We start from the raw sequence: 10,220 nt of genomic DNA, 5'->3' as shown, positions 1-10,220 counted from the left end.
ACACAGATGAAGCTTCTAAGTTGATGAAATAGCCAGTAAGAAGTAGTACAATTCATGTTTTAGGTATCGATTATTGACTTTTTAGCTGGCTTTGGTGCCTTGGACAAGAGCTAGGACTTTAAGATTCTGCATAAAAGGAGGACTAGCAGCCGAGTTGCACGGGAGAATGTGAAAAGTGTTCATATGTAGTAAAAACCTGAGAAATCGGTCCGTTTTCGTCATTTGTTATCGAATCGACTTAAAGCCAGATCGTCACATTGGCCGCTCTTTTCTCTGAAACGGTTGTACTTATCGTCTTTAAAACTATGTCGCGTGCTGCGGTATGCGGAGAAACTAAAAGCAGCGTAGTAGAACACAGATGAAGCTTCTAAGTTGATATAATAGCCAGGAAGAAGTAGTACAATTCAAGTTTTAGGTATTGATTATTGACTTTTTGCTGGCTTTGTTGCCTTGGACATGAGCTAGGACCTTAAGATTCTGCATGAAAGGAGGACTAGCAGCCGAGTTGCAAGGGAGAATGTGAAAAGTGTTCATATGTAGTAAAAACCTGAGAAATCGGTCCGTTTTCGTCATTTGTTATCGAATCGACTTAAAGCCAGATCGTCACATTGGCCGCTCTTCTCTCTGAAACGGTAGTACTTATCGTCTGCAATGCTATGTCGCGTGCTGCGGTATGCGGAGGCACTAAAAGCACCATAGTACAACACAGATTAATCTTCTAAGTTGATGTAATAGCCAGTAAGAAGTAGTAGAATTCAAGTTTTAGGTATCGATTATTGACTTTTTATCTGGCTTTGGTGACTTGGACATGAGCTAGGACCTTAAGATTCTGCATGAAAGGAGGACTAGCAGCCGAGTTGCACGGGAGAATGTGAAAAGTGTTCATATGTAGTAAAAACCTGGGAAATTCGTCCGTTTTCCTCATTTGTTATCGAATCGACTTAAAGCCAGATCGTCACATTGGCCGCTCTTCTCTCTTTAACGCTTGTAGTTATCGTCTGCAAAGCTATGTCGCATACTGCGTTATGCTGAGACACTACATGCAGCATAGTAGAACACAGATGAGGTTTCTAAGTTGATGTAATAGCCAGTAAGAAGTAGTACAATTCAAGTTTTAGGTATCGGTTAATGACATTTACCGTTCTTTGGTGCCTTGGACACGAGCTAGGAAATTAAGATTTTGCATGAAGGAGGACTATCAGCCGAGTTGCACGGGAGAATTTGAAAAGTGTTCATATGTAGTAAAAACCTGAGAAATCCGTCCGTTTTCGTCATTTGTTATCGAATCGACTTAAAGCCAGATCGTCACATTGGCCGCTCTTCTCTCTGAAACGGTTGTACTTATCGTCTGTAAAACTATGTCGCGAGCTGCGGTATGCGGAGAAACTAAAAGCACCGTAGTAGAACACAGATGAAGCTTCTAAGTTGATGTAATAGCCAGGATGAAGTAGTACAATTCAAGTTTTAGGTATCGATTATTGACTTTTTAGCTGGCTTTGGTGCCTTGGACATGAGCTAGAACCTTAACATTCTGCATGATAGGATTACTACCAGCCGAGTTGCACGTGAGGATGTGAAAAGTGTTCATATGTAGTAAAAACCTTAGAAATCCGTCCGTTTTCGTCATTTGTTATCGAATCGACTTAAAGCCAGATCGTCACATTGGCCGCTCTTCTCTCTGAAACGGTTGTACTTATCGTCTGCAAAGCTATGTCGCGTGCTGCGGTATGCGGAGACACTAAAAGCACCATAGTAGAACACAGATGAAGCTTCTAAGTTGATGTAATAGCCAGTAAGAAGTAGTAGAATTCAAGTTTTAGGTATCCATTATTGACTTTTTAGCTGGCTTTGGTACCTTGGACATGAGCTAAGACCTTAAGATTCTGCATGAAAGGTGGACTAGCAGCCGAGTTGCACGGGAGAATGTGAAAAGTGTTCATATGTAGTAAAAACCTGAGAAATCCGTACGTTTTCGTCATTTGTTATCGAATCGAGTTACAGCCAGATCGTCACATTCGCCGCTCTTCTCTCTGAAAAAGTTGTACTTATCGTCTGCAAAGCTATGTCGCGTGTTGCCGTAGGCGGAAATAGGAAAAGCACCATAGTAGAACACAGATGAAGCTTCTAAGTTGATGTAATAGCCAGTAAGAAGTAGTACAATTAAAGTTTTAGGTATCGGTTAATGACATTTACCGTTCTTTGGTGCCTTGGACACGAGCTAGGAAAATAAGATTTTGCATGAAGGAGGACTATCAGCCGAGTTGCACGGGAGAATGTGAAAAGTGTTCATATGTAGTAAAAACCTGAGAAGTCCGTCCGTTTTCGTCATTTGTTATCGAATTGACTTAAAGCCAGATCGTCACATTGGCCGCTCTTCTCTCTGAAACGGTTGTACTTATCGTCTACAAAGCAATGTCGCGTGCTGCGGTATGCGGAGACACTAAAAGCACCATAGTAGAAAACAGATGAAGCTTCTAAGTTGATGTAATAGCCAGTAAGAAGTAGTACAATTAAAGTTTTAGGTATCGGTTAATGACACTTACCCTTCTTCGGTGCCTTGGACACGAGCTAGGAAATTAAGATTTTGCATGAAGGAGGACTATCAGCCGAGTTGCACGGGAGAATGTGAAAAGTGTTCATATGTAGTAAAAACCTGAGAAATCCGTCCGTTATCGTCATTTGTTATCGAATCGACTTAAAGCCAGATCGTCACATTGGCCGCTCTTCTCTCTGAAACACTTGTACTTATCGTCTGCAAAGCTATGTCGCGTGCTGCGGTATGCTGAGACACTAAAAGCACCATAGTAGAACACAGATGAAGCTTCTAAGTTGATGTAATAGCCAGTAAGAAGTAGTCCAATTCAAGTTTTAGGTATCGATTATTGACCTTTTAGCTGGCTTTGGTGCCTTGGACATGAGCTAGGACCTTAAGATTCTGCATGAAATGAGGACTAGCAGCCGAGTTGCAGGGGAAAATGTGAAAAGTGTTCATATGTAGTTAAAACCTGAGAAATCCGTTCGTTTTCGTCATTTGATATCGAATCGATTTAATGCCAGATCGTCACATTGGCCGCTCTGCTCTCGGAAACGGTTGTACTTATCGTCTGCAAAGCTATGTCGCGTGTTGCCGTAGGCGGAAACAGGAAAAGCACCATAGTAGAACACAGATGAAGCTTCAAAGTTGATGTAATAGCCAGTAAGAAGTAGTACAATTAAAGTTTTAGGTATCGGTTAATGACATTTACCGTTCTTTGGTGCCTTGGACACGAGCTAGGAAATTAAGATTTTGCATGAAGGAGGACTATCAGCCGAGTTGCACGGGAGAATTTGAAAAGTGTTCATATGTAGTAAAAACCTGAGAAATCCGTCCGTTTTCGTCATTTGTTATCGAATCGACTTAAAGCCAGATCGTCACATTGGCCGCTCTTCTCTCTGAAACGGTTGTACTTATCGTCTGTAAAACTATGTCGCGAGCTGCGGTATGCGGAGAAACTAAAAGCACCGTAGTAGAACACAGATGAAGCTTCTAAGTTGATGTAATAGCCAGGATGAAGTAGTACAATTCAAGTTTTAGGTATCGATTATTGACTTTTTAGCTGGCTTTGGTGCCTTGGACATGAGCTAGAACCTTAACATTCTGCATGATAGGATTACTACCAGCCGAGTTGCACGGGAGGATGTGAAAAGTGTTCATATGTAGTAAAAACCTTAGAAATCCGTCCGTTTTCGTCATTTGTTATCGAATCGACTTAAAGCCAGATCGTCACATTGGCCGCTCTTCTCTCTGAAACGGTTGTACTTATCGTCTGCAAAGCTATGTCGCGTGCTGCGGTATGCGGAGACACTAAAAGCACCATAGTAGAACACAGATGAAGCTTCTAAGTTGATGTAATAGCCAGTAAGAAGTAGTAGAATTCAAGTTTTAGGTATCCATTATTGACTTTTTAGCTGGCTTTGGTACCTTGGACATGAGCTAAGACCTTAAGATTCTGCATGAAAGGTGGACTAGCAGCCGAGTTGCACGGGAGAATGTGAAAAGTGTTCATATGTAGTAAAAACCTGAGAAATCCGTACGTTTTCGTCATTTGTTATCGAATCGAGTTACAGCCAGATCGTCACATTGGACGCTCTTCTCTCTGAAAAAGTTGTACTTATCGTCTGCAAAGCTATGTCGCGTGCTGCGGTATGCGGACACACTAAAAGCACCATAGTAGAAAACAGTTGAAGCTTCTAAGTTGATGTAATAGCCAGTAAGAAGTAGTACAATTAAAGTTTTATGTATCGGTTAATGACATTTACCCTTCTTTGGTGCCTTGGACACGAGCTAGGAAATTAAGATTTTGCATGAAGGAGGACTATCAGCCGAGTTGCACGGGAGAATGTGAAAAGTGTTCATATGTAGTAAAAACCTGAGAAGTCCGTCCGTTTTCGTCATTTGTTATCGAATTGACTTAAAGCCAGATCGTCACATTGGCCGCTCTTCTCTCTGAAACGGTTGTACTTATCGTCTACAAAGCAATTTCGCGTGCTGCGGTATGCGGAGACACTAAAAGCACCATAGTAGAAAACAGATGAAGCTTCTAAGTTGATGTAATAGCCAGTAAGAAGTAGTACAATTAAAGTTTTAGGTATCGGTTAATGACATTTACCCTTCTTCGGTGCCTTGGACACGAGCTAGGAAATTAAGATTTTGCATGAAGGAGGACTATCAGCCGAGTTGCACGGGAGAATGTGAAAAGTGTTCATATGTAGTAAAAACCTGAGAAATCCGTCCGTTATCGTCATTTGTTATCGAATCGACTTAAAGCCAGATCGTCACATTGGCCGCTCTTCTCTCTGAAACACTTGTACTTATCGTCTGCAAAGCTATGTCGCGTGCTGCGGTATGCTGAGACACTAAAAGCACCATAGTAGAACACAGATGAAGCTTCTAAGTTGATGTAATAGCCAGTAAGAAGTAGTCCAATTCAAGTTTTAGGTATCGATTATTGACCTTTTAGCTGGCTTTGGTGCATTGGACATGAGCTAGGACCTTAAGATTCTGCATGAAATGAGGACTAGCAGCCGAGTTGCATTGGAAAATGTGAAAAGTGTTCATATGTAGTTAAAACCTGAGAAATCCGTTCGTTTTCGTCATTTGATATCGAATCGATTTAATGCCAGATCGTCACATTGGCCGCTCTGCTCTCGGAAACGGTTGTACTTATCGTCTGCAAAGCTATGTCGCGTGTTGCCGTAGGCGGAAACAGGAAAAGCACCATAGTAGAACACAGATGAAGCTTCAAAGTTGATGTAATAGCCAGTAAGAAGTAGTACAATTAAAGTTTTAGGTATCGGTTAATGACATTTACCCTTCTTTGGTGCCTTGGACACGAGCTAGGAAATTAAGATTTTGAATGAAGGAGGACTATCAGCCGAGTTGCACGGGAGAATGTGAAAAGTGTTCATATGTAGTAAAAACCTGAGAAATCCGTCCGTTTTCGTCATTTGTTATCGAATCGACTTAAAGCCAGATCGTCACATTGGCCGCTCTTCTCTCTGAAACGGTTGTACTTATCGTCTGTAAAACTATGTCGCGTGCTGCGGTATGCGGAGAAACTAAAAGCACCGTAGTAGAACACAGATGAAGCTTCTATGTTGATGTAATAGCCAGGACGAAGTAGTACAATTCAAGTTTTTGGTATCGATTATTGACTTTTTAGCTGGCTTTGGTGCCTTGGACATGAGCTAGGACCTTAACATTCTGCATGAAAGGATTACTACCAGCCGAGTTGCACGGGAGAATGTGAAAAGTGTTCATATGCAGTAAAAACCTTAGAAATCCGTCCGTTTTCGTCATTTGTTATCGAATCGACTTAAAGCCAGATCGTCACATTGGCCGCTCTTCTCTCTGAAACGGTTGTACTTATCGTCTGCAAAGCTATGTCGCGTGCTGCGGTATGCGGAGACACTAAAAGCAACATAGTAGAACACAGATGAAGCTTCTAAGTTGAGGTAATAGCCAGTAAGAAGTAGTATGATTCAAGTTTTAGGTATCCATTATTGACTTTTTAGCTGGCTTTGGTACCTTGGACATGAGCTAAGACCTTAAGATTCTGCATGAAAGGAGGACTAGCAGCCGAGTTGCACGGGAGAATGTGAAAAGTGTTCATATGTAGTAAAAACCTGAGAAATTCGTCCGTTTTCGTCATTTGTTATCGAATCGACTTAAAGCCAGATCGTCACATTGGCCGCTCTTCTCTCTGAAACGCTTGTACTTATCGTCTGCAAAGCTATGTCGCATGCTGCGGTATGCTGAGACACTACAAGCAGCATAGTAGAACACAGATGAGGCTTCTAAGTTGATGTAATAGCCAGTAAGAAGTAGTACAATTCAAGTTTTAGGTATCGATTATTGACTTTTTAGCTGGCTTTGGTGCCTTGGACAAAAGCTAGGACCTTAACATTCTGTATGAAAGGAATACTAGCAGCCGATTTGCATGGGAGAATGTGAAAAGTGTTAATATGTAGTAAAAACCCGAGAAATCCGTCCGTTTTAGTCATTTGTTATCGAATCGACTTAAAGCCAGATCGTCAAATTAGCCGCTCTTCTCTCTGAAACGGTTGTACTTATCGATTGCAAAGCTATGTCGCGTGCTGCGGTATGCGGAGACACTAAAAGCACCATAGTAGAACACAGATGAAGCTTCTAAGTTGATGTAATAGCCAGTACGAAGTAGTACAATTCAAGTTTTAGTTATCGATTATTGACTTTTTAGCTAGCTTTGGTGCCTTGGACATGAGCTAGGACCTTATGATTCTGCATGAAAGGAGGACTAGCAGCCGAGTTGCACGGGAGAATGTGAAAAGTGTTCATATGTAGTAAAAACCTGAGACATCCGTCCGTTTTCGTCATTTGTTATCGAATCTACTTAAAGCTAGATCGTCACATTGGCCGCTCTTCTCTCTGAAACGGTTGTACTTATCGCCTGCAAAGCTATGTCGCGTGGTGCGGTATTCGGAGACACTAAAATCACCATAGTAGAACACAGATGAAGCATCTAAGTTGATGTAATAGCCAGTAAGAAGTAGTACAATTAAAGTTTTAGGTATCGGTTAATGACATTTACCCTTCTTTGGTGCCTTGGACACGAGCTAGGAAATTAAGATTTTGCACGAATGAGGACTATCAGCCGAGTTGCACGGGAGAATGTGAAAAGTGTTCATATGTAGTAAAAACCTGAGAAATCCGTCCGTTTTCGTCATTTGTTATCGAATCGACTTAAAGCCAGATCGTCACATTGGCCGCTCTTCACTCTGAAACACTTGTACTTATCGTCTGCAAAGCTATGTCGCGTGCTGCGGTATGCTGAGACACTAAAAGCACCATAGTAGAACACAGATGAAGCTTCTAAGTTGATGTAATAGCCAGTAAGAAGTAGTCCAATTCAAGTTTTAGGTATCGATTATTGACCTTTTAGCTGGCTTTGGTGGCTTGGACATGAGCTAGGACCTTAAGATTCTGCATGAAAGGAGGACTAGCAGCCGAGTTGCAGGGGAAAATGTGAAAAGTGTTCATATGTAGTTAAAACCTGAGAAATCCGTCCGTTTTCGTCATTTGTTATCGAATCGATTTAATGCCAGATCGTCACATTGGCCGCTCTGCTCTCGGAAACGGTTGTACTTATCGTCTGCAAAGCTATGCGCGTGTTGCCGTAGGCGGAAACAGGAAAAGCACCATAGTAGAACACAGATGAAGCTTCAAAGTTGATGTAATAGCCAGTAAGAAGTAGTACAATTAAAGTTTTAGTTATCGGTTAATGACATTTACCCTTCTTTGGTGCCTTGGACACGAGCTAGGAAATTAAGATTTTGCATGAAGGAGGACTAGCAGCCGAGTTGCACGGGAGAATGTGAAAAGTGTTCATATGTAGTAAAAACCTGAGAAATCCGCCCGTTTTCGTCATTTGTAATCGAATCGACTTAAAGCCAGATCGTCACATTGGCCGCTCTTCTCTCTGAAACGGTTGTACTTATCGTCTGTAAAACTATGTCGCGTGCTGCGGTATGCGGAGAAACTAAAAGCACCGTAGTAGAACACAGATGAAGCTTCTAAGTTGATGTAATAGCCAGGACGAAGTAGTACAATTCAAGTTTTTGGTATCGATTATTGACTTTTTAGCTGGCTTTGGAGCCTTGGACCTGAGCTAGGATCTTAACATTCTGCATGAAAGGATTACTACAAGCCGAGTTGCACGGGAGAATGTGAAAAGTGTTCATATGTAGTAAAAACCTGAGAAATCCGCCCGTTTTCGTCATTTGTAATCGAATCGACTTAAAGCCAGATCGTCACATTGGCCGCTCTTCTCTCTGAAACGGTTGTACTTATCGTCTGCAAAGCTATGTCGCGTGCTGCGGTATGCGGAGACACTAAAAGCACCATAGTAGAACACAGATGAAGCTTCTAAGTTGATGTAATAGCCAGTAAGAAGTAGTATGATTCAAGTTTTAGGTATCCATTATTGACTTTTTAGCTGGCTTTGGTACCTTGGACATGAGCTAAGACCTTAAGATTCTGCATGAAAGGAGGAGTAGCAGCCGAGTTGCAGGGGAGAATGTGAAAAGTGTTCATATGTAGTAAAAACCTGAGAAATTCGTCCGTTTTCGTAATTTGTTATCGAATCGACTTAAAGCCAGATCGTCACATTGGCCGCTCTTCTCTCTGAAACGCTTGTACTTATCGTCTGCAAAGCTATGTCGCATGCTGCGTTATGCTGAGACACTACAAGCAGCATAGTAGAACACAGATGACGCTTCTAAGTTGATGTAATAGCCAGTACGAAGTAGTACAATTCAAGTTTTAGTTATCGATTATTGACTTTTTAGCTAGCTTTGGTGCCTTGGACATGAGCTAGGACCTTATGATTCTGCATGAAAGGAGGACTAGCAGCCGAGTTGCATTGGAGAATGTGAAAAGTGTTCATATGTAGTAAAAACCTGAGAAATCCGTCCGTTTTCGTCATTTGTTATCGAATCTACTTAAAGCTAGATCGTCACATTGGCCGCTCTTCTCTCTGAAACGATTGTACTTATCGTCTGCAAAGCTATGTCGCGTGCTGCGATATGCGGAGACATTAAAAGCACCATAGTAGAACACAGATGAAGCTTCTAAGTTGATGTAATAGCCAGTAAGAAGTAGTACAATTAAAGTTTTAGGTATCGGTTATTGACTTTTTACCCTTCTTTGGTGCCTTGGACACGAACTAGGAACTTAAGATTTTGCATGAAGGAGGACTAGCAGCCGAGTTGCACGGGAGAATGTGAAAAGTGTTCATATGTAGTAAAAACCTGAGAACTCCGTCCGTTTTCGTCATTTGTTATCGAATCGACTTAAAGCCAGATCGTCACATTGGCCGCTCTTCTCTCTGAAACGGTTGTACTTATCGTCTGCAAAGCTATGTCGCGTGCTGCGGTATGCGGAGACACTAAAATCACCATAGTAGAACACAGATGAAGCATCTAAGTTGATGTAATAGCCAGTAAGAAGTAGTCCAATTCAAGTTTTAGGTATCGATTATTGACTTTTTAGCTGGCTTTGGTGCCTTGGACATGAGCTAGGACCTTAAGATTCTGCATGAAAGAAGGACTAGCAGCCGAGTTGCACGGGAGAATGTGAAAAGTGTTCATATGCAGTAGAAACCTGAGACATCCGTCCGTTTTCGTCATTTGTTATCGAATCGACTTAAAGCCAGATCGTCACATTGGCCGCTCTTCTCACTGAAACGGTTGTACTTATCGACTGCAAAGCTATGTCGCGTGCTGCGGTATGCGGAGACACTAAAAGCACCATAGTAGAACACAGATGAAGCTTCTAAGTTGACGTAATAGCCAGTAAGAAGAAGTAAAAATCAAGTTTTAGGTATCGGTTATTGACTTTTTACACTTCTTTGGTGCCTTGGACACGAGCTAGGAACTTAAGATTTTGCATGAAGGAGGACTAGCAGCCGAGTTGCACGGGAGAATGTGAAAAGTGTTCATATGTAGTAAAAACCTGAGAAATCCGTCCGTTTTCGTCATTTGTTATCGAATCGACTTAAAGCCAGATCGTCACATTGGCCGCTCTTCTCTCTGAAACGGTTGTACTTATCGTCTGCAAAGCTATGTCGCGTGCTGCGGTATGCGAAGAAACTAAAAGCACCGTAGTAGAACACAGATGAAGCTTCTAAGTTGATGTAATAGCC

This window comes from Schistocerca gregaria, unplaced genomic scaffold (assembly GCF_023897955.1).
Source record: "Schistocerca gregaria isolate iqSchGreg1 unplaced genomic scaffold, iqSchGreg1.2 ptg000378l, whole genome shotgun sequence".
Lineage (NCBI taxonomy): Eukaryota > Metazoa > Arthropoda > Insecta > Orthoptera > Acrididae > Schistocerca > Schistocerca gregaria.
This window is presented reverse-complemented; position numbering follows the sequence as displayed.